This window comes from Schistocerca cancellata, chromosome 1, assembly GCF_023864275.1.
Source record: "Schistocerca cancellata isolate TAMUIC-IGC-003103 chromosome 1, iqSchCanc2.1, whole genome shotgun sequence".
NCBI lineage: Eukaryota > Metazoa > Arthropoda > Insecta > Orthoptera > Acrididae > Schistocerca > Schistocerca cancellata.
Window position 1 is genome coordinate 1,004,759,179 of NC_064626.1, and position 21,522 is coordinate 1,004,780,700.

The window sequence follows — 21,522 nt, forward strand, 5'->3', positions numbered from 1 at the left end:
CAGTTGATATGGGACGATGTACTGTATTTCGCACCACAGTTGATTGTGCAATCAATTTTAGCAATTTAACCAACTGTTTTGGAATTTCCATGTCAGCCATTGACATGGCAGAATCCTTCCAAATTTCGCATTATCTCTAAATCAACCATCCACTACTCTCCAAGTACCATATACTAGATTCCTAATGCAGATAGATGACTGTGCAGTACATACATTTGGTCACATACATCAAAGTATACCAATTGTTCCGCAATTTCAACGCCAGTCGGTGACATGGCATAATGCTTCCCAATCATTGGTAACTCATCCTTCCTCTACTTTGCAAGTACCATATACCAGATTGTGAATGCAGCTAGATGACAGTGCAGTATGTCGATTCGACCATAAACACCAAAGTCTACCAGACAGCGATGTATACCCATGCAGTTAGGCTATCAACACATTTCCAGCGTATTGATGACAGTGCATAATTTATGATTACAACTGGCCATCTTTCCCTGTGTGGATGGGCGTCACGGAGTATTCTCTCGTTCGTAGGACGAAGTCGGAGACTGACGGATCCCTTCCACATTGTCCTTGAGCAATCCTCCCTGCAACACCAATCTTACCCATGGCACCCATCCAAAAGTACGTGATCTCTCCAGATGCATTCATTCGAGGAGGGTAACACCTCTTATCGGTGTATAGTAGCCATGAGTGTTGCAGTGATATAACAGACGGTTTAGAAGAAACGTGCGGTTTATACATGATAAATCTCCAGACGGATTAAGTTTGAAACATTTCACATATATCAACTGTGCTATCAATTCTGAGGCATTATTCCACTGACTGGAGTCAGTACCAGGAAAGTTGCGGCATGAGAGAAATGATCATAGAGCATAAACACACACTATGCTATACTATTAATGCCATATTTTTTCATAGTATTAGTTATGTGGAATGCAATGCTCTTGGTACTGTAATGCCGGATATATTTGTCCAATATCAGACATAGAACCACCCCGCAAGTTTCCTGCTCCAGTCACTAAGGTGACAAAGTTTAAATTTATAAAACTACTTCCTTCTACGCTATTCTGGTGTCCTAGGGTGGCATTGTCAGTCCACATCCACCACTCGAGCTGCTTATAAACCAACTAGAATGAAGTTCGGAGACTGCAGTTCTATCTCTTAGGAAAATAATGGATTTTATATGTCTCTTCTGATTACAGTAGCATCATCACAGCTGTGGTAGCATTCCTCTTGCACAAAGAAGTCCTGGTCTGATGTCAGGTAGTTTTGCAGATTTGTAGTATAATACAGCAATTTCGTCCTAACACTACATTTATGAAGTACACTCCCTCACACTATTAAAGGTGACAAATATGACAATGGTCCACTCTCCTAGAGATTACTCTAGGGAATAAACGCATTGATTTTTTTCCTTAATACTTAAGTAATAAGATTGTTTGTGAGAACCAGCAGTAATTCGGTAATATATGCATATATTCGACTGCATGTTTGAGAACACAGTTACGCAATGGGATACATATGTTTTGCCTGCTTTAATATGGCGCCTCTGTGTAATAATTATGTCGCCTTTGTTGGAGTATGTGTCGCGAAAAACCATATAGTCTACAGGGGGAGGGGGGAATTAAAATTGAATGGAGCTAGAGAGTAATTTTTAAGCTATTCTCTGTCTTGAGTATCCGGGTGCCCCCACCCAAAGCAATTCTCCGCATTTCGTGGTACTTTTTGTATAATTTTATGTAGTTTCACTCAATGTTAAGTATTTTTGCAAGTTTTTTCTCGATTTTACATATTTCGCTGTATTCCCTCAATTTTACGTATTTCCCATCAGTTTGTCGTATTATACCAGGTTCTTCGCGATTTTTACCGAATTACATAATTTTCTCATATTTTGCGATATGTTGCCGAGTGTATATTGTCATATTGCCTGCATACCCATGCGTTGTTTTATTTTATACGATGATATTTGCGTGTCCTGTATGCCAGCCTATTAAAACATCCTAAGAATTTCCCTCTTCCCAATGATCTACATGCATGCATTTTGGACAGGAAGATCATGCAAAGTATAATAACACTCACCTCGTACCTAGATGAGACTCAGCGAGTGGTGCAGATTGTAATATGGAAAATCCATGTACGGCTATGGCACATCCGAGAGTTTGTCTGCAGACTCATATGGTGACACACTTGATGGAAACTGGCACAGTTCTACCCATTCATTAGACTTCCACTCTACGATGTAGGGATCTGAAACAGTCACCGAGCCAAGCAGCGCCTGTGGCGTGGGGTATGTCACCTCAGGCCTCAAAAGAGCTATGAGGCGGGTTTTGAGGCGCCCTTTCATCTCAAACCCCAGAGTAGAGCAGGAGGCGGTAGGCATGTCCAGTGAACCAATGAACCTTACCCAGTCCTCTCACTGGTGGATCCAGAACGGTGTTTAGAGGATGAGCCCCAATGCAGTACATTCAGGATAGGGTTCGAAGATGGATCTACCAGCGAGAGGACTGGCTTAGGTTTATGCCAGCCATCCACAATACACACACCGGCATTGATATACAAAACAATAGAGCAAATGCATTGTATCTGTAGAAGAAATGTGTGTGAATTCCTAAGGGACCAAACTGCTGAGGACATCGTCACTAGACTTACACACTTCTTAAACTAACTCAACTGAAACTAACTTATGCTAAGAACAAAACACACACCCGTGTCTGAGGGAGGACTCGAACCTCTGGCGGGAAGGGCGCCTCAAACGGCATGGCCACTCCGCGTGGCTGTATCTGTAGAGTACTTTAGATTAGACTAGTACTTGTTCCATAGATCATGAATATGACACTTCATAATGATGTGGAACCTTGTAAGTAGGCTGTTTAGGTTTCTATATTGGTAACGCCACGTAGCGCTCTGTATGAAAATCACTGGCTGTGCTGTATGTAGTCTGTGGCTGGTTGGCATTGTTGTAATATTCGCTATTGTAGTGTTGGGCAGTTGGATGTGAACAGCGCGTAGCGTTGCGCAGTTGGAGGTGAGCCGCCAGCTGTGGTGGATGTGGGGAGAGAGATGGCAGAGTTTTGAGAGCGGATGATCTGGACGTGTGCCCATCAGAAAGAGTAAATTTGTAAGACTGGATGTCATCAAAATCTTTCATTTGTTAACTATGCCTATCAGTAGTTAGTGCCTTCAATAGTTAGAATCTTTTATTTAGCTGGCAGTATTGGCGCTCGCTGTATTGCAGTAGTTTGAGTAACGAAGATTTTTGTGAGGTAAGTGATTCATGGAAGGTATAGGTTATTGCTAGTCAGGGCCATTCTTTTGTAGGGATTTTTGAAAGTCAGATTGCGTTGCGCTAAAAATATTGTGTCTCAGTTTAGTGTTGATCAGAATAAGTAAAGAGAGTAATATCTGAGTACATTCAGTTTTGCTCAGCTGTTTGAAAATCAAATAACGTAGAGGTTTATCAGCACAGTAATTCATTAATTTTTCTAAGGGAACGTTTCCACGTGTCAGGTTAATAAAAGGTGTCTATACAAGATATTACATTACACAAAATATTACATGACACTCAATATTTTCAATTTTTTTGTGGGGATTGGGAAAATACCCACTTACTATATCTAAAAATTCATGTAATGAGTAGAAGGAGGTGTCATTAAGAAATTCTTTTAATTTCCTTTTAAATGCGATATGGCTATCTGTCAGACTTTTGATGCTATTAGACTTTTGTGGCAGCATAATTTACCCCCTTCTGAGCCAAAGTTAGATTTAACCTTGAGTAGTGAAGATCATTCTTTTTCCTAGTGTTGTAGCCATGTACACTGCTATTACTTTTGAATTCATTAGGATTGTTAATAACAAATTTCATAAGTGAATATATAGATTGTGAGGCTACAGTGAAAATCTATACCTCTTTAAAAAAGTGTCTGCAGTATGATCTTGGATGAGCTCCAGCAATTATTCTGATTACACGCTTTTGTGCAATGAACACTCTTATACTCAATGATGAGTTACACTTGGTTGTGAGTGACTGGGCCCATCGAGTACAGTACTCTACTGCCCGACTAATGTGCTGTTCTGTACCGTACATTAGAATAATACTCACGAAGGAATATCTCCCTCCATCCAACGGACATCTAGCACACAAAATAGCGAAATAGCGGAATTGGGGTGATTATGTGCTGTCATCATGGATCTTTAATACTATAATATAGGGTTCGAAGATGGATCTGTCAGTGAGAGGGCTGGGTTAGGTTTATGCCAGCCATCCACGATACACACAGGGAGTTGATATGTGTAAAGAGTTGATTTCTGCTCATGTTCTGACTCCCCCCCCCCCCCCCCCCCCGTAAGTATTTGCTGTTATTGCTTACCAGATAAGCTTCGCCACTTTTGTTTACATTTTCCAACTCTGATATGCCCCCACAATCACGTCAGCACTGTAGAATTCGAATATTTTTCTATCCTCCTTCATTTTTTTATTCATTAGTTGACAGTGAGTCAACTACACTTATCATGCTGGACCGTGAGATTTTCTCCTCCCCATTCCTACAGAGCGCACACCCCAGGCAACATAATTTATAGACGAACAGTTAGCAAGTTACGCATGTGAACTGCAGCTGTCTGCCGCTGACAGCTCTACACAAATATAACTATGCAAGCATATTACCAATCACGAAGTTTCGATTCCAACAACTTGTACGTTATTTTCGACAGTGCTACAGCCCTGAAAAGAGCGAAATACTATTTGCAAAACGGTTCTGCAAGGGATGTAAGCACACTTAAATTCATCCTGCTAAAGAGCATAACATCTTCAATGCAAGTTATATTAGTAATACTTCGTAACAATATTGTCTAGATTCTCCAGTAATAGTAACAAATTACAGCGCCTATCACGCCTCCTTTTAAACTATTAAAGGCCCATGATGACAGCACATAATCATCCCATTTCCGCTGTTTTGTGTGCTACATGTCCGTTGGATGAAGTGAGACATTCCTTCGTGAATATTATTCTTATGTACGGTACAGAAAAGCAAATTAGTTGGACAGTAGAGTACTGTACTCGAATGGGCCCAGTCACTCACAACCAAATATTCTACAGATAGAGCCACAAGGAGTGGCCGCGCGGTTTGAGGCGCCATGTCACGGATTGCGCGGCCCTTACCGCCGGAGGTTCACGTCCTCCCTCAGACATGGGTGTTTGTGTTGTTCTTAGCGTAAGTTAGTTTAAGTAGTATGTAAGTCTCCCATATATGTGGTCTAACGAAAACAACAACATATATTTCGAGGGATGCAGCTGCCATTGGGCATAACTGACTCTCTGTCTGTCTCGGAATGAGCAAAGGGAGTTTTTCCAAAGGTAGTAGATGCGTCCCATTTTCCAGCCACTTGCCAGCAATCAAGGATGCTTGTCTCAGATTTTGTTTTTCATTCGCACAGCTGCGATCTGTTTCTCAAACACTTGCACCAAGCCCAACTAATTTGTTGTTCTGTACCACACATAAGAATAACACCCACAAAGGGCTGTCTCCCTCCCCCAACGGACATCTAGCACACAAAATAGCGGAATTGTAATGATAGTGTGCTGTCATCACGCATCTTTAAGAGTATAAAAGTAGGTGCAACAGGCGCAGCAGGATGTCAGGGTTTGTTGTTGCTATTGGAAAATCTAGACAATATTGTTACGAAATATAGGTAAAATCTTGCATCGAAGATGTTATACTCATTAGCAGGATGAATTTAAATGTGCTTACATCCCCAAAGGAATCGTTTTGCGAAGAGTTTTTCGCTTTTTGCAGGGCTGTAGTACTGTCGAAAATTGGTAATGTGCATGCATAGTTGAATGTGTGTAAAGCAGTCAGTGGCGGACAGTTGCGGTTCGCATGCACAAGTTGCTAACTGCACGTCTATAAATTACTTTGCGGGGGTGGGCACGGGGAGGGGAAACTCTCGAGGTCCAGGATGCTAAGTGTAGTCGATACACTGTCAACTAACGAATAACTTATTACTAGGATAAAAAAATCTGAAACGTGCAGTTCGTAGATGCTCTGACATGATTGTGGGGACTTGAGTTAGAAGGTGTAAACAGAAGTAGTGAAGCTTATCTGGTAAGCAATAAGAGCATAAACCTATGTGGGGAAAAAAATCAGAGCATCAGCAGAAATTATAAAGTAGACACGGTTTGAACTGTAGCTCGTTGTGGAACCTAGAAATAATAGTGTTTTTTCCCGTCATGTAAGTAGATTGCGTGAAACAGGCTGTGATAATAAAATTACTTACAAAACTAGAGCGCAAGAATCTGCTTTATGATAGAAACTTTACAGACATATCGGTAGAGGTGAGTTATGGAGCAAAAATATCAAATGTGAGCTTACAGACTGTGATTGGTTCTGATGTAATGGCAGAGAGAGAGACGCGGTAAAATCTTACAGGCAATTCTATTACAAGACAGGCTCTCACGATTTTTTTCGTAAATGCGAGTGTGACATAGTATCACACTGACAATATGGGATTGCCATAGTGTACAAAGCAGCAACGTAATCTTGAATTATAGCATGTTGTTATCGAACGTAAAATGATTGTGTTTTTCCCGACATATAAGCTAAAGGGTTGAAAGATAGTATTCTCTAATGCTCTTTTACGTGTCTGAAATGTCTGTAATTCAGACGTGTCTGACAGTTTATTTACAGAGACTGATTTGAACTCGAGAGACGCTCTCAGGTCGTGTAATTTGTCCATCAAGTTGAAAAAAATTGTTTAACATAAATGTTTTTTCTTTAGAGTTTAAATTCTCGCTTTTGCTTTACTCCTATGACAATTTCCAGATAACGAGAAATTCTGCGGTGATCAGTAATTTTCGCAGCAAAATAGTGGAAGTTTCTTTACCCAATTTTACGAAGGGTGGGCGTATGTAGCGTGACCTGTATAATCGGAGGCGGCGCATTTTAAAGGTGCGTTGACATTTAATAGAAGTTGTAAGTAGGCTGTTTAGGTTTTTATGTTGGTAACACCACGTAGCGCTCTGTATGAAAATCACTGACTGTGCTGTGTGCAGTCTGTGGCTGGTTGGCATTGTTGTAATATTCGCTATTGTAGTGTTGGGCAGTTGGATGTGAACAGCGCGTAGCGTTGCGCAGTTGGAGGTGAGCCGCCAGCAATGGTGGGTGTGGGGAGTGAGATGGCGGTGTTTTGAGAGCGGATGATCTGGACGTGTGTCCCTCAGAGACTAAATTTGTGAGACTGGATGTCATGAACTGATGTATATATATTATGACTTTTGAACACTATTGAGGTAAATACATTGTTTGTTCTCTATCAAAATCTTTCATTTTCTAATTATGCCTATCAGTAGTTAGTGGCTTCAGTAGTTAGAATCTTTTATTTAGCTGGCAGTATTGGCGCTCTCTGTATTGCAGTAGCTCGAGTAACGAAGATTTTTGTGAGGTAAGTGATTCATGAAAGGTATAGGTTATTGCTAGTCAGGGCAATTCTTTTGTAGGGATTTTTGAAAGTCAGATTGCGTTGCGCTAAGATTATTGTGTGTCGGTTTAGTGTTGATCAGAATAAGTAAAGAGAATAATGTCTGAGTACGTTCAGTTTTGCTCAGCTGTTTGAAAATCAAATAACGTAGAGGTTTATCAGGACAGTAATTCATTAATTTTTCTAAGGGGACGTTTCAAAGAGTTCTCCACCGCAGGTCGGGGATCGCTTGTGGTAGCGGTGTGGAGATAATTCTGTGTGTGTGTGTGTGTGTGTGTGTTTTGGTGGGTGGGTGGTCGCTCTAGGCATCTGTGCCCGATTAGGAAGGGGGGGGGGGGGCGGCAACGCCGCTAGATTCCCTTTTGCGTTAGCGAAGAACCGCAGCATTGAGAATCCAGCCATGTGCCCTGCCCTGGGTGCGCAGCTGGGAAGACTCTGCTCTCAGATACGACAGGGGTTGTGGTCAGTAGAGGCGGTGGAGGTAATATGCCTCCTGTTCTCCATTTGAAAAATCGACCTTGAGAGTTCTCCAGAATTTTGTTGTTGTTCCAGAGGGGTTCTGCCTTACTGAGAAATATATTTTCCAGATTGCAAGAAGCGTTTGCTTCTTGCTTTTTGTCTGTGTGTGACTGATTTTCTCAGATGACTGATTTCCTCATACTGGAGACAGTATATCAATACCACCAAAGGGCTCTCTTTGTGGCCCACCAGTGGCAATACAGAAAAGGCCTCTATCTCTACATACAGTGTGGAGAGGGAAGGGGAAGCTGGGGGAGAAGGGTAAAACTGCCTCCAAGTTGATTAGTTCATGAGCGCCTATCGAGGAGAATGCACATTCAACTACCGCCCCTCTGCAATCTTTTGGGATCGAATTTTGTTGTAGCTGTGTTATTACGATGGTTTTTCCCAATTTGTTGCAGTATGTCCCATTCATTACGAGTGCTGAATTTTTCATGACAATTTCGATGTGTAATTAGAACAGTGATGCATTTTTCATCAGCTGTGGTAATGTGTAGTGGCGTTGATTACCTGGGCTGCAAGATGTTGGTCGAGAAGGCGTCTGTAGCGAACTTTGACGTCAAACAGCGATAGACACAGTCCTCAGCTGTATGTCTCTAGGTAATACACTTATTAAACTCCTCTCTGTCCAAACCAGCATCTCGTCAGTTGAATATAACCCCAGCAAAAAAATAAAGATAGTACCTTACATCCAGCCTTTTTCCCACCAGCTTGTAGGTGAAGAGTAGAGTTTGAGTTCGTCCGCCACTAGTTTTGAGTGGTATTGTGAAATTTTTCCCCAGCAGGATGACATCTGTTGCGATTTTAGACATTCCTTGTGTAGTGCTGTGCATATAGTTGTGTAATTAGACCTCATATTTATGACTATTTACGTAATTAGGACCGATATTTACTTCAGTTTCCCAACCAAAGTAAATAAAGTACACTAACCTAATCTTCCTCTCCTGCATGTGGGAAGTTTCTTTGAGTTGGGGGGGGTGGGGGTTCACTTAGGTTTTCCGTCCAGAAGGACCAGGAAAGGGCCGGCCGCTGTGACCGAGCGGTTCCAGGCGCTGCAGTCCGGAACCGCGCTGCTGCTACGGTCGCAGGTTCGAATCCTGCCTCGGTCATGGGTGTGTGTGATGTCCTTAGGTTAGGTAGGTTTAAGTAGTTCTAAGTCTAGGGGACTGATGACCTCAGATGTTAAGTCCCGTAGTGCTCAGAGCCATTTGAACCAGGAAAGGGCACCGCCATTTATAATTTGCCGCGAATTCTAGGGTGGGGGTGGGGGTGTGTATTGGCGTCAGAACAGCCCTGGGATTAAGAAATTCCCGTCAGTAGGTTACGCGGAGAGGGGGAAGGGTGGGGAGGGGTTACGGGGACTCGCGTGCAAGCTGACAAAAGCACATGCCGTCATTTTGGGATGGGGATTTTGGCATGCATGATTGCGGGGGGGGGGGTTAGTTAATTGATTAATTTAATTTATTTGCACATCAATTTGATATTAAAATTGCACCCATTCCGCTCTTACCCTGTTACTAACGATAACGTGAAACCCAGCTCACTCTGTTCTTCCACGAGACCCAGAGAGCAATAAATACTGGCGCCCAGGTTGATGCTGTGTTCTCCAACTTCCGGAAGGCGTTCGACACAGCTCCTCACTGCCTTTCTAATGGACAAAATACGAGCGTACCGAGTACCAGGCTAGGTGTGTGACTGGAGTGAAGAGTTTCTAGCAAACAGGAAACAGCGTGTCACTCTCAATGGAGAGAATTCTTGACATGTAAAAGTAACTTCGGGAATATTGTAGAATCAATACTTTCCACAATACATGTTAAAGATTAGCGAATAAGCGAATAACATGGGAATCCGTGAGACTTTTCGCGGATTTCATCTTGTATACAGAGAAGCTGCAGTGGTAGAAAACTGTAGCGAAATGCTGGAATACCTGCAGAACAACGGCTGTAGCGGCAGCGAATATGAATTGGCCCTCAACATAAGCAAACGTAATGTATCGCACTTGAAAAGGCAGAAATATCCGTTATTTTATGAGTACATCACTTCAGAAGAATCACCTGAAGCAAAAACACTACTAAAATTGCTACACCAAGAAGAAATCCAGATGATAAACGGGTACTCATTGGACAAATATATTATACTAGAACTGACAAGTGATTACATTTTCACGCAATTTGGCTGCATAGATCCTGAGAAATCAGTACCCAGTCTATGCTGCTGCAAACGTCGTCGAACTGTTCGTGCAGATGGTTGTTGTCTTGCAAACGTGCTCACTGTTGACTCAGGGATCGAGACGTGGTTGCACGATCCGTTACAGCCATGCGGATAAGATGCCTGTCATCTCGACTGCTAGTGATACGAGGCCGTCGGGATCCAGCACGGCGTTCCGTATTACCCTCCTGAACCCACCCATTCCGTATTCTACTAACAGTCATTGGATCTCGACCAACGCGAGCAGCAATGTCGCGATACGATAATCCGCAATCGCGATAGGCTACAATCCGACCTTTATCAAAGTCGGAAACGTGATGGTACGCATTTCTCCACTTACACGAGGCATCACAACAACGTTTCACCAGGCAACGCCGGTCAACTGCTGTTTGTGTATGAGAAATCGGTTGGAAACTTTCCTCATGTCAGCACGTTGTAGGTGTCGCCACCGGCGCCAACCTTGTGTGAATGCTCTGAAAAGCTAATCATTTGCATATCACAGCATCTTCTTCCTGTCGGTTAAATTTAGCGTCTGTAGCACGTCATCTTCGTGTTGTAGCAATTTTGATGACCCGTAGTGTACATCCGTAAAATATCAGCAACATTCGTATGGAGAGATTTAAAGTGAAATGACCACAAACAATTTATGGCAGGTAAGGCTGATGCAAAATTGAGATTTTTTTGGAAGAATCCTCACGAAATGTAGCCACCCACGGAGGGGATAGCTTACAAAAGAGTTGTTCGACCAATACTTGTATATTGCTCGTAAGTCTGGGATACGTAGCAGACAGGAGCAGCAGTAGCAAAGAAGAGCAGCGCAGTTTATTACGCATTCATTTATTAAGCGCGAAAGCGTCGCGCGGATGCTCAGCCAACTCCAATGGCAGACACTGCAAGAGAGGCGTCGTGTGATTTACTGTTAAAGTTCAGAGAGCGCACTTTCTTAGAAGATTCAACCAATAAGTTGCTGACATTTCTTCCAATCCATCACTGGCTGTTTGGTACAGCAACTGGCTATGATTTTTGTTTGTTTGGAATAAAGGCAGTCTCGGTTGCAAAAATGTTTTTTTTTTTTTATTCATACAAATTACGCGTTTCGCCCTTGTGAGGCATCATGACATTATCTGAAGAAAATATAACAAAAGATTTTTAATGTGACAAATGGCAACGTAATGAACCATGATTCTAAACTATGGAGCATTGAGTGAATTGATAATAATATATGTGTAAATTCACGTAAAAATACAGAAGAAGAAACTTCAATTGTCAATTGCCACAACAGGGCATAAAATAAGCATAGAAATCATCTGAATTAGTATCCACTCGTCAAAAGTCTTATCGGAACCGAAACATTAATTTTCTGTAAAATTCAACTGTTACCAGTCAATAATTTTTAAAGACATCTTGCTTTTTTAATGATATAAAGTGATTCATTTCTTACAAGTCAGCAGGCTGCTGTTATTTTGAGGATGATGATGATGATGATTATGTGTTTAAAGGGACTAAATTACTGGGTCATCAGTCCCTTGCTGTTATTTTCCTTACGTGGTTTCATCTTAACTACTTTTCGTTATTTATAGACACTCTTATATATTTTATTTTGATAACCTCTTAACTCTTCCATAACAGTGTTACTTACTCCACTTAGGTTTAATGGCCTTAGTTATGATTTAAGAGCCTGTTATATGTATCTGCAAGTTTTCCTTCCTGGCAGTTTTGTAAATGCCAATGTTTTCTCCCATATTTTACTTTTTATTATCCCCAAATGCAGTCAGCTAACTTTTATAACCTTCCATAATTTTAATAATTCAAGTTGTCTCTTAACCTTGCAAATATGAATACATATATTTTAATTAGTTTTAATTCAAATGGTTCAAATGGCTCTGAGCGCTATGGGACTTAACATCTGAGTCATCAGTCCCCTAGAACTTAGAACTACTTAAACATAACTAACCTAAGGACATCACACACATCCATGCCCGAGTCACGATTCGAACCTGCGACCGTAGAGGTCGCGCGGTCCCAGACTGTAGTGTCTTGAACCGCTCGGCCACCCCGGCTGGCGACGAAAGGAGTTTCTTCATCTACATTTTAACGTCATTTTAGTCACATAGTACTATCTCTGCATGCATTGCTGTACAGTTTAGAATAATGCTTCATTACCTTACCTTACCTACAATCAACACGAACCATTCGCAAATGGAACAGATACGGGAGAAATTGCAGTGAGTCTCAAAGTTTCCTCCACCACACACTGTAAGGTGGTTGGCAGAATGTAGATGTAGGTGTAGATTATTTTTGCTCATCTTGTTTTTTCACAAGGGCGCAAATCTGACGAAACAGTGAGAATCTAAAAAAGCTGACACCACATTTTCCCATGCGAAAGTTAGAAACCTCCTGCCAGACTTTAGAGCTTATTCATTACGACAAAATGATGCACTAGTCCAGCAGCTTGCCACGAAGCGTACTAGTGCAGAAAGGTACAGATCCCGATGAGCATTAAGAGCCTCTGCTCCTGACTGTGGACTTTGTAACCCACCATGCAAAGTGGATGTCCTAAGTTCAAAGAGAGTGATATTGCAAGCAGAATAGACCTTGTGGGCGGATGAAAGCTTAGTTTCAGCTGTGTAGGAACTATGCATAGGAAGAAGGAATACCATCCTCGTGTTTGCTGCATTTATAACTAGCGCTATAATAAGCTACTCCAAAAAGAACAAGGCACATATGGTGGTGATAGAAAGCAGTAAGCTATTATACTACAACAGCAAACAAATGGCAAGGTGAAATGAAAAAAGCGATGTGCATAAGCATTACTGTCAACATCCCTTGTAAACAATGTTCGCAAAAATTGAAGGTGTAAGCAGTGGGGAAAAGGGCGTAGTGGTCTTGGCTGCATTATTGCCAGATTTCTGATGATCACATTAACGACGTCACCGAATAACATAATGAAAGGTCACCCCTTTCACGCCACAATCCACTAAGGCAGACCTAGGACAATTGACCTGTATTTAAAATGTTGGGGAATCCAAAAAATGGTTGGAAATTAAAAAAATCCAACAACCCATCGTTCTAACTTTAAAACTGTGTTTTCCACCCACTCTTCTGGCATCACTGTGGAAATTAAGTCATTTGTGCTAAGTATAGAATGTAAGATGAAGGACACCAGCTGTGTTCTACATGGAATGATGTGTTCTACTAGGTTTTCCTCAGCCCTTTGACATCAGATTTCAAGACCGCCCTTGTGCTAAGTACAGAATTCAAGGCATTGAACCTGATCATACTGGGCCAGTAAGCATGGCTGCCAGATCTCTTATCCCAAGTATAGAATCAATGATGGCCTGGCCATTTGCGTTAAGTATAAAATCCAAGATGACCAATTATGCTAAATTCAAAACTGTGATGTCGCAGTTCGCTGGGCCAGCTTATATAGCTGCCAGATCTTGTATTAAGAGACCACTTGCGCTAAGTTTAAAATCTCAGTTTAAAATCATGTCATGTTAAACATTTACAGCGTGTATCGTGGGATGGTATGGGATGGGATAGAAACAATTGCACTACCATTTTAGTTATTTAAACAAATGTCACACTGGGGAGATCACACACGCTACGCTGGACAGAGCTTTTGCACTTGGCCATCCACCTTTGCTGCTGTGTCTCCGCCTTCTAAGTGGCAGCTCAGCGCCAGACCAGATGACGTCATGCAAAGTTGCCAGATTTTGTCATGACTCGCAATATCCATCTGACACCACAATCCAAGACGGTGGAACTAGGCCAACAGTAGTATAAATTGTGAAAAATTCGAAAAAGGGCAGGAAATTTAAAAAATTCAGGGTTTTCCCCATTCTCTGTCGTCGCTGTGGACATAGGCCAATCGCCTTAACTATAAAATTGGCAGTAAGTTCAGGAAATTGTGGGCAATTCAGAACAGCAAAATGGTCTCATATGTAAAACAGGGTTTTCTTCCCGTTGTTCAAGTCACAATCCAACCAAGATAGTTGGCTTAGGCCAACTTTGAAACCACAAACTGACGTGAAATTACAAAAAATCGGGAGGAATTAGGACACTGTAAATGGGGACTTGTGCAAAGTTTAAAATGGACAGAAATTTTAAAAATTCAGATTTTCTCCTTGCGCTGAAGCTGGTGGAGCCCTGATGGTCGCCAGGGCACTTGTGATATGTTTAGGATCCGGTTTAAAATTGTGTTACATTATAGCTCATTGGCACTATTTAAACAATTTTCCCAACCTGGTTTCCCAGAAATGCAAATTATGTCCTCCCTTCTTCCGTTTAAACACTTAGCACAGTGTGTACAGTTGGCTAGGATTGGAGTGTTTATTTGTTTAAACATTTGCCGCTCATGCTGTACAGCCCACGTGCAGGCTCCTCCTGCATCCATAGAAGCGAAATCACTGCTTTGCACCATCACTACAACAACTAACTGATACTCCATTAATTATTGTGCTGTGTGGCACAGGCAAGCCACATCCTGTCAGCTTGATGGCTTAGTGCAGAATGGCTCTATCGGCATGACTGCAGCCAGCATACCACATTATATCACTGTCCCCCTAATCAGCGATCTGAATAAACAAGACTGTTTGATTGAACTGAAAAATAAAAGCTTTTAGGTGTGTGCCTGCTTACAGTCAAAAGATTAAAGTTTCTATTTAAACCAGATAAAACCATTCCCAACATTTATATACATGTATTTATTTGTCCGTTTCTTGGCATGGCTGAATTTCTGATAAGTTCTTTTATCCGTCTGTAAGCAATGAAGCGCCCGAAGACGCAAATTTAATTTGTGAAACCAGTCGTGTTCTCCAATAAAGAATTCTAACTGTCACGTCGGTCTTGTTTATTCAAATCATGGAATGTCTCGACTGTGATTGCCCTATATATGAAATAGCCCCTCATCAGTGGCCACTTTTTCTAACTGCTGATGCAAGCCTATAAGGCAGTGCTTACACAGGTGTATGTTTAAGACTCTAGTCCTGTCCCAGTTTTATAACTGGACACAGGCTCTGTCATAAGGTGCATGCCCTCTGACACATCATGTGTGCATGCATCTTCAGTCACTACCTAACATGCGATCACACTGATATGAAGCTATTTCAATCACCAGTGAGGAAGCAACACAGAAATGCACTCAACCAGAGCTATTCATAGCAATATGTTATGCTAAGGTGGCGCCAACAGCTTTCTAGCTACACATAACGAGTCTGCAGAAGTAAATTATAGTTCGATACCACACCACGTAGGTGCTAAAGGCACCACTCTGTTCATTCTTAGGAAGGAGTTGAGAAATGTGTCTAGGTATTTAAATTTTATGGCAGTAAAATATTGAGATGTTATTATCTGTATTGGTTTAAAGTCCTCTGACTGGTTTGTTTCTAAGGAAGGACGAATTGTAAGGAGTAACTGAGAAATGTGATTGTATAAGGTGGTATGGAAAAATATCTGTAACACAGTTATTTTTTTAGAAGCTCTGTGATTAGTCTAATTCTAAGAAAGGGGGCACTGGCTTAGCAAGGATTTGAAAACTGGTATTGACTGTATCACTTTCATGGCAGTGAAATACAAAGTTGTTTTCGGAAGAGTTAAACTGGTCAACATAAATAGTTCAGAAGCTCTCTAATCGACCTGTTTCCAAGAAAAGGGGCATGGTTTAGAAAATGGAGATGATGGGAAGGGGAATTATTTAAGATTTTGGTGAAGGGAGTATGTAAAAGGGAGGGTAGGAGCGAGGGATATGGGGTAGAGGAGAGCACACAAAGAGTCGTCTGGGGGACAAAGGGGAGTGTGGAGGGAGAGTTGGAAGGAGAGGAAGAGAGGAATAGGATGTTCAGGGTCAAATTTCAACCAGAATGTGTTGTTCTCCTACTTATTCCTTTATTGCAGGCTGTCACTGTAGCCTTTTCTCAAAGCATTGCAAGCATGATGTAAAATTATTTATGGAATCTCCCAGTATTTCGTAGACCATATCTTATCAGGCTTATCGAATTATGAATCTGCCAATGCTATGTGCTAAGGAAGTTGATAGGTGAAGATATCAAGGTATGCTATGGGGACTCTCCCTATCATACACGCCAGTAATGGCAGACAGCATTTGTGGTTTAGTCAGCGATCTTGGACAAATACACTCCTGGAAATTGAAATAAGAACACCGTGAATTCATTGTCCCAGGAAGGGGAAACTTTATTGACACATTCCTGGGGTCAGATACATCACATGATCACACTGACAGAACCACAGGCACATAGACACAGGCAACAGAGCATGCACAATGTCGGCACTAGTACAGTGTATATCCACCTTTCGCAGCAATGCAGGCTGCTATTCTCCCATGGAGACGATCGTAGAGATGCTGGATGTAGTCCTGTGGAATGGCTTGCCATGCCATTTCCACCTGGCGCCTCAGTTGGACCAGCGTTCTTGCTGGACGTGCAGACCGCGTGAGACGACGCTTCATCCAGTCCCAAACATGCTCAATGGCGGACAGATCCGGAGATCTTGCTGGCCAGGGTAGTTGACTTACACCTTCTAGAGCACGTTGGGTGGCACGGGATACATGCGGACGTGCATTGTCCTGTTGGAACAGCACGTTCCCTTGCCGGTCTAGGAATGGTAGAACTATGGGTTCGATGACGGTTTGGATGTACCGTGCACTATTCAGTGTCCCCTCGACGATCACCAGTGGTGTACGGCCAGTGTAGGAGATCGCTCCCCACACCATGATGCCGGGTGTTGGCCCTGTGTGCCTCGGTCGTATGCAGTCCTGATTGTGGCGCTCACCTGCACGGCGCCAAACACGCATACGACCATCATTGGCACCAAGGCAGAAGCGACTCTCATCGCTGAAGACGACACGTCTCCATTCGTCCCTCCATTCACGCCTGTCGCGACACCACTGGAGGCGGGCTGCACGATGTTGGGGCGTGAGCGGAAGACGGCCTAACGGTGTGCGGGACCGTAGCCCAGCTTCATGGAGACGGTTGCGAATGGTCCTCGCCGATACCCCAGGAGCAACAGTGTCCCTAATTTGCTGGGAAGTGGCGGTGCGGTCCCCTACGGCACTGCGTAGGATCCTACGGTCTTGGCGTGCATCCGTGCGTCGCTGCGGTCCGGTCCCAGGTCGACGGGCACGTGCACCTTCCGCCGACCACTGGCGACAACATCGATGTACTGTGGAGACCTCACGCCCCACGTGTTGAGCAATTCGGCGGTACGTCCACCCGGCCTCCCGCATGCCCACTATACGCCCTCGCTCAAAGTCCGTCAACTGCACATACGATTCACGTCCACGCTGTCGCGGCATGCTACCAGTGTTAAAGACTGCGATGGAGCTCTGTATGCCACGGCAAACTGGCTGACACTGACGGCGGCGGTGCACAAATGCTGCGCAGGCAGCTAGCGCCATTCGACGGCCAACACCGCGGTTCCTGGTGTGTCCGCTGTGCCGTGCGTGTGATCATTGCTTGTACAGCCCTCTCGCAGTGTCCGGAGCAAGTATGGTGGGTCTGACACACCGGTGTCAATGTGTTCTTTTTTCCATTTCCAGGTGTGTATATACCACTCAAACATAGGACAATTCTTACTGGGACTGGCACTGTAGTGCTATCCAATCTGCTAAGCTATTAGCCATGATGTTCATTTGCGAGGCTCTACATTGTTTCACAAGTGGTGAGGAAATAGGCATGCTGCACCAGGCTCTATTGTTGTCAGATATCCGACGACATCACCGATGATGTCACACAGTAACGTCATCGATGACTTTCCTAAGTATCAAATGGCGGGAAATTAAAAAAGTTCATAAATCCGAGTCCTCCTTCCCTCCCCCCTCCCCCTCCCCACATAACTGACGTATCAGTGGGCCTAGGCCAGTTGCCTTTCTTGTTAGTATAAAATGTTGCTAAATTTAAAACAGCCCAGTCATCTCAAGTTTGTTGTTGGATTTATCCCACCTATCTGATGTCGCAGTTCACACATGAAGGAAGATACAAAACTGTGTGATAATTCAGACGGTCCTGGCCGAGCGGTTCTAGGCGCTTCAGTCCGGAACCACACTGCTGCTATGGTCGCAGGTTCGAATCCTGCCTCGGGCATAGATGTGTGTGTGTGGCCTTAGGTTAGTTAGGTTTAAGTAGTTCTAAGTTCTAGGGGACTGATGACCTCAGATTTTAAGTCCCATAGTGCTTAGAGCCATTTGAACCATCAACAGATGGTCCACACAGGGACTCGGCATTGGCACAAAGCAGAGCGTTTGTGTGTCATAGCACGTTGAATTAATGGCCTCTGGAAATCGCAAGGTGGGTCTCCAAAGTGACTGAGGAAAACTAAGGGGAAGTCAGCGCACAAGCCATAAACTGCTAGATTGCGACTGGTCCTGCTTGGGATACCGTGGCACTCACTAGCTATCTGCTCTAAGCAACCCACAAGGCCGACTCAGCAGATTTGTTCTCGAATAGTCATTGTGTGGCAGTCCTTGGGTTCTTGTTGAAAGTGCTGGTCCAAGACGAAAGCACTGGTTCACTATTGGGGGAAGCATGAGTTCACAAACAGTAGCAGTGGCTCATAAACGAACGAAGGAGCATTCATGCAATTGTTGCATTGATCGTTCATCATTAACACATGCCGAAGAATGTCAGCCTTGCACAGGGATGGGAATTCCTGGTGGGAGCACCAGTAGGCAGATTGCGGTAGTGGGGGGGGGGGGGGGGGAATACAGTCCTGTCAGTAGGTGTTCACTATGCTGCGAGTGCTGTGGAGAGTGTCTAGGTGCGACAGCGAAGGGAGAGTCATCTACTAGTGCACACTGTGGGATTTGCAAAATTTTGGAGAGAGACTACATTGGGGTAACAATGCCAAATGCAGCTCTGGGGTGTCGAATGCTGGTATGAGTACTCTGCAGTGAGCATTGATAGTGGTGGCACGGGCAGGCAAACAGTAAGGTCTGCATGGCCTGACAACCGCCATGCAGCTATCTTGATAGCCCCTATATTGACAGTGTGGCATGGTGGAGTGTTGTACAGTAGGGGAAAGCAGCTGGCTGCTGCCAGATGCTGGGTTGATGTGATGGCGATGGCAATGTATGATGACCCAGAATACATGACAGGTGATCAGCAGGAAGCTGCACTGAACTGCATGGCTGAAGGTGTGCCTGATATGGTGTCACATGGTTGGGACTGCTACTCAGGAAAGAAGGTGCTGTATAGCAAAGTGATGGCACAGCAGCAGCATATGGCATTGACTCCAGGGAGCTGGAGGAGCTTTGCCTGTGACTCCGTCAGGTAGTTGCTGTGACACATTAGGCTTACATAAGGCGCCATGTGCTTGGTGTTGAGCTCTAAGTGCTTTGAAGTGGGAGCAGGTAGGAAGCTAAGAATGATCTGGCTGCATCTGTGTCCCAGGTGCTGGGGTGCTGAAATGAAAGGCTACTTTAGCGTGTTGGCATGGGATGCAGGTGCAGGCCCATGTGTGACAGTTCCATTGGATTCCGGACCAGAAGAAGTGTTTCTGGATGAGGAGAGTGGACACAAGGACAGTGGTGTGTGCCAGGCCATTCAAGTGGTCTAAAGCCACTTACTCCATGTTTATGACAAACCTGTGTTGTGAGAGGGTGGTGGTCAGTGAAGATGGTAAAGGGCATCCAAACATTCTCAATTGAGAAGAGCTCCAGTGACCTTACCGACCATGGTAGGGTTTGGCAAGCATGGAGACAAGCAATAGAAACTCTCAGTGTGTGCAGGCAGGCATTATATTGTTGAAATGTGAGCCCAGGATGTCTCGACGTGAAGGGTAACAAAATGGGGTGTCAAATATCACCGACATACCCCTGTGCAGTAAGGAGGGTGCTGTAGATGATAACCAAATGGGTCCTGCAACTGAAAAAAAATGGCACCGTAGGCCACTACTCCTGGTTTCCGGGACATATGGAGGGCGACATTCACGTTGATATCCCAGCGCTGTCCAAGGCGTCTCCAGATGCATCTCTGTTTTTCACTGGGGCTCAGTTTGAAGTGGGACTTACCGCTGAAGACAGTTTTACTCCATTCAATGAGATACATGTGTGGAGATACCCCAAACAGTGTTGGGATACCAACCTGACTTACACTCTCCATACAGCCTGACAACCTGGAGTCATGATCTGGGGTTCCATTTATTTTCATAGCAGGGGCCCTTGGTTGTCATCTACGGCACCCTTGTAGCACAATGCCACGTCGATAATATCACTGTTCGACATGGGTTCTATGTATTTCTGATATTAAAGTATGTGCTTCTAGACCATTTTACCGTGGGAAATTCAAATATGTAAACAAAATATCGTTGTCAGGGATACTTTTTATGTAATATGTATATATATCTATATTCACAATTCATGGCAAACACAGAGACGTTGTAGAGAAATACGGGTATGTTGCCGCATCCAGTAGTGATAGAAAGTGATAATTTCTTGTGTATCAGCAGGTGGGAAGAATCAGACACCATTAGGTTATCCCCCGCCACACCTATGTCATTAAGACCACCTGAAACATCTCATTAACTCGAACGGCGACAGCCGGTCGCTGCCTCGGCAGTAAAGCTTCACGCCTCCTAGGGGCAGGTGCATCGAGTTTACAACTGTGGTTTTAGCCGCAATTTGTGTCAGTCTTAACGAGTGGGTGTTTTGGGTGACAAGTAACTGTCTGTCATATTTCCGAGCATGGTTGAATTTTTTAGTTTCTGTGTGTAAACTGATTGAGCCTGGTGCTGAAGGTAAAACGACTGCTTGTTTTTACACATCAGAGTTCCTCTAGTTCCCTACTATTAATTTAATACAGGTGTATTACGAAAGTGGTATTTTTAAATTTGCAGAAATGCCACGTCGTTGTGGATGTCGATATAAGCCGGACAACTTCTGCTACATCTGTGGGAAGTTCACTTTTCCCCGAAATAGGAAGAAAATTTCTTCAGTCATGAAGAAAGCATACAAACATTACTTTGGAGTAGAGGTAGGAGACCAAGATAAAGAATGGGCACCACATTTCTGTTGTGCTACATGTTACTGCAAACTAATTCAGTGGTGGAAAGGTAAAGAGAATGTGGCGTTGTTTGCTGTTCCCATGGTGTGGAGGGAGCCTAAGGACCATGTTACTGATTGTTATTTCTGTCTAAAAAAAATTCAGGGTTTTACAACAAAAAGTCGAAGAGGCACATTGTTTACCCAGATCTGCCTTCAGCGAGAATGCCAGTGCAGCATTCCGACAACCTTCCAGTACCTTCAAGAGCTCGAGGTCAAATTCCGAGTGACAGTGAAATAAGTAGTACTGAAGAAATCACAGA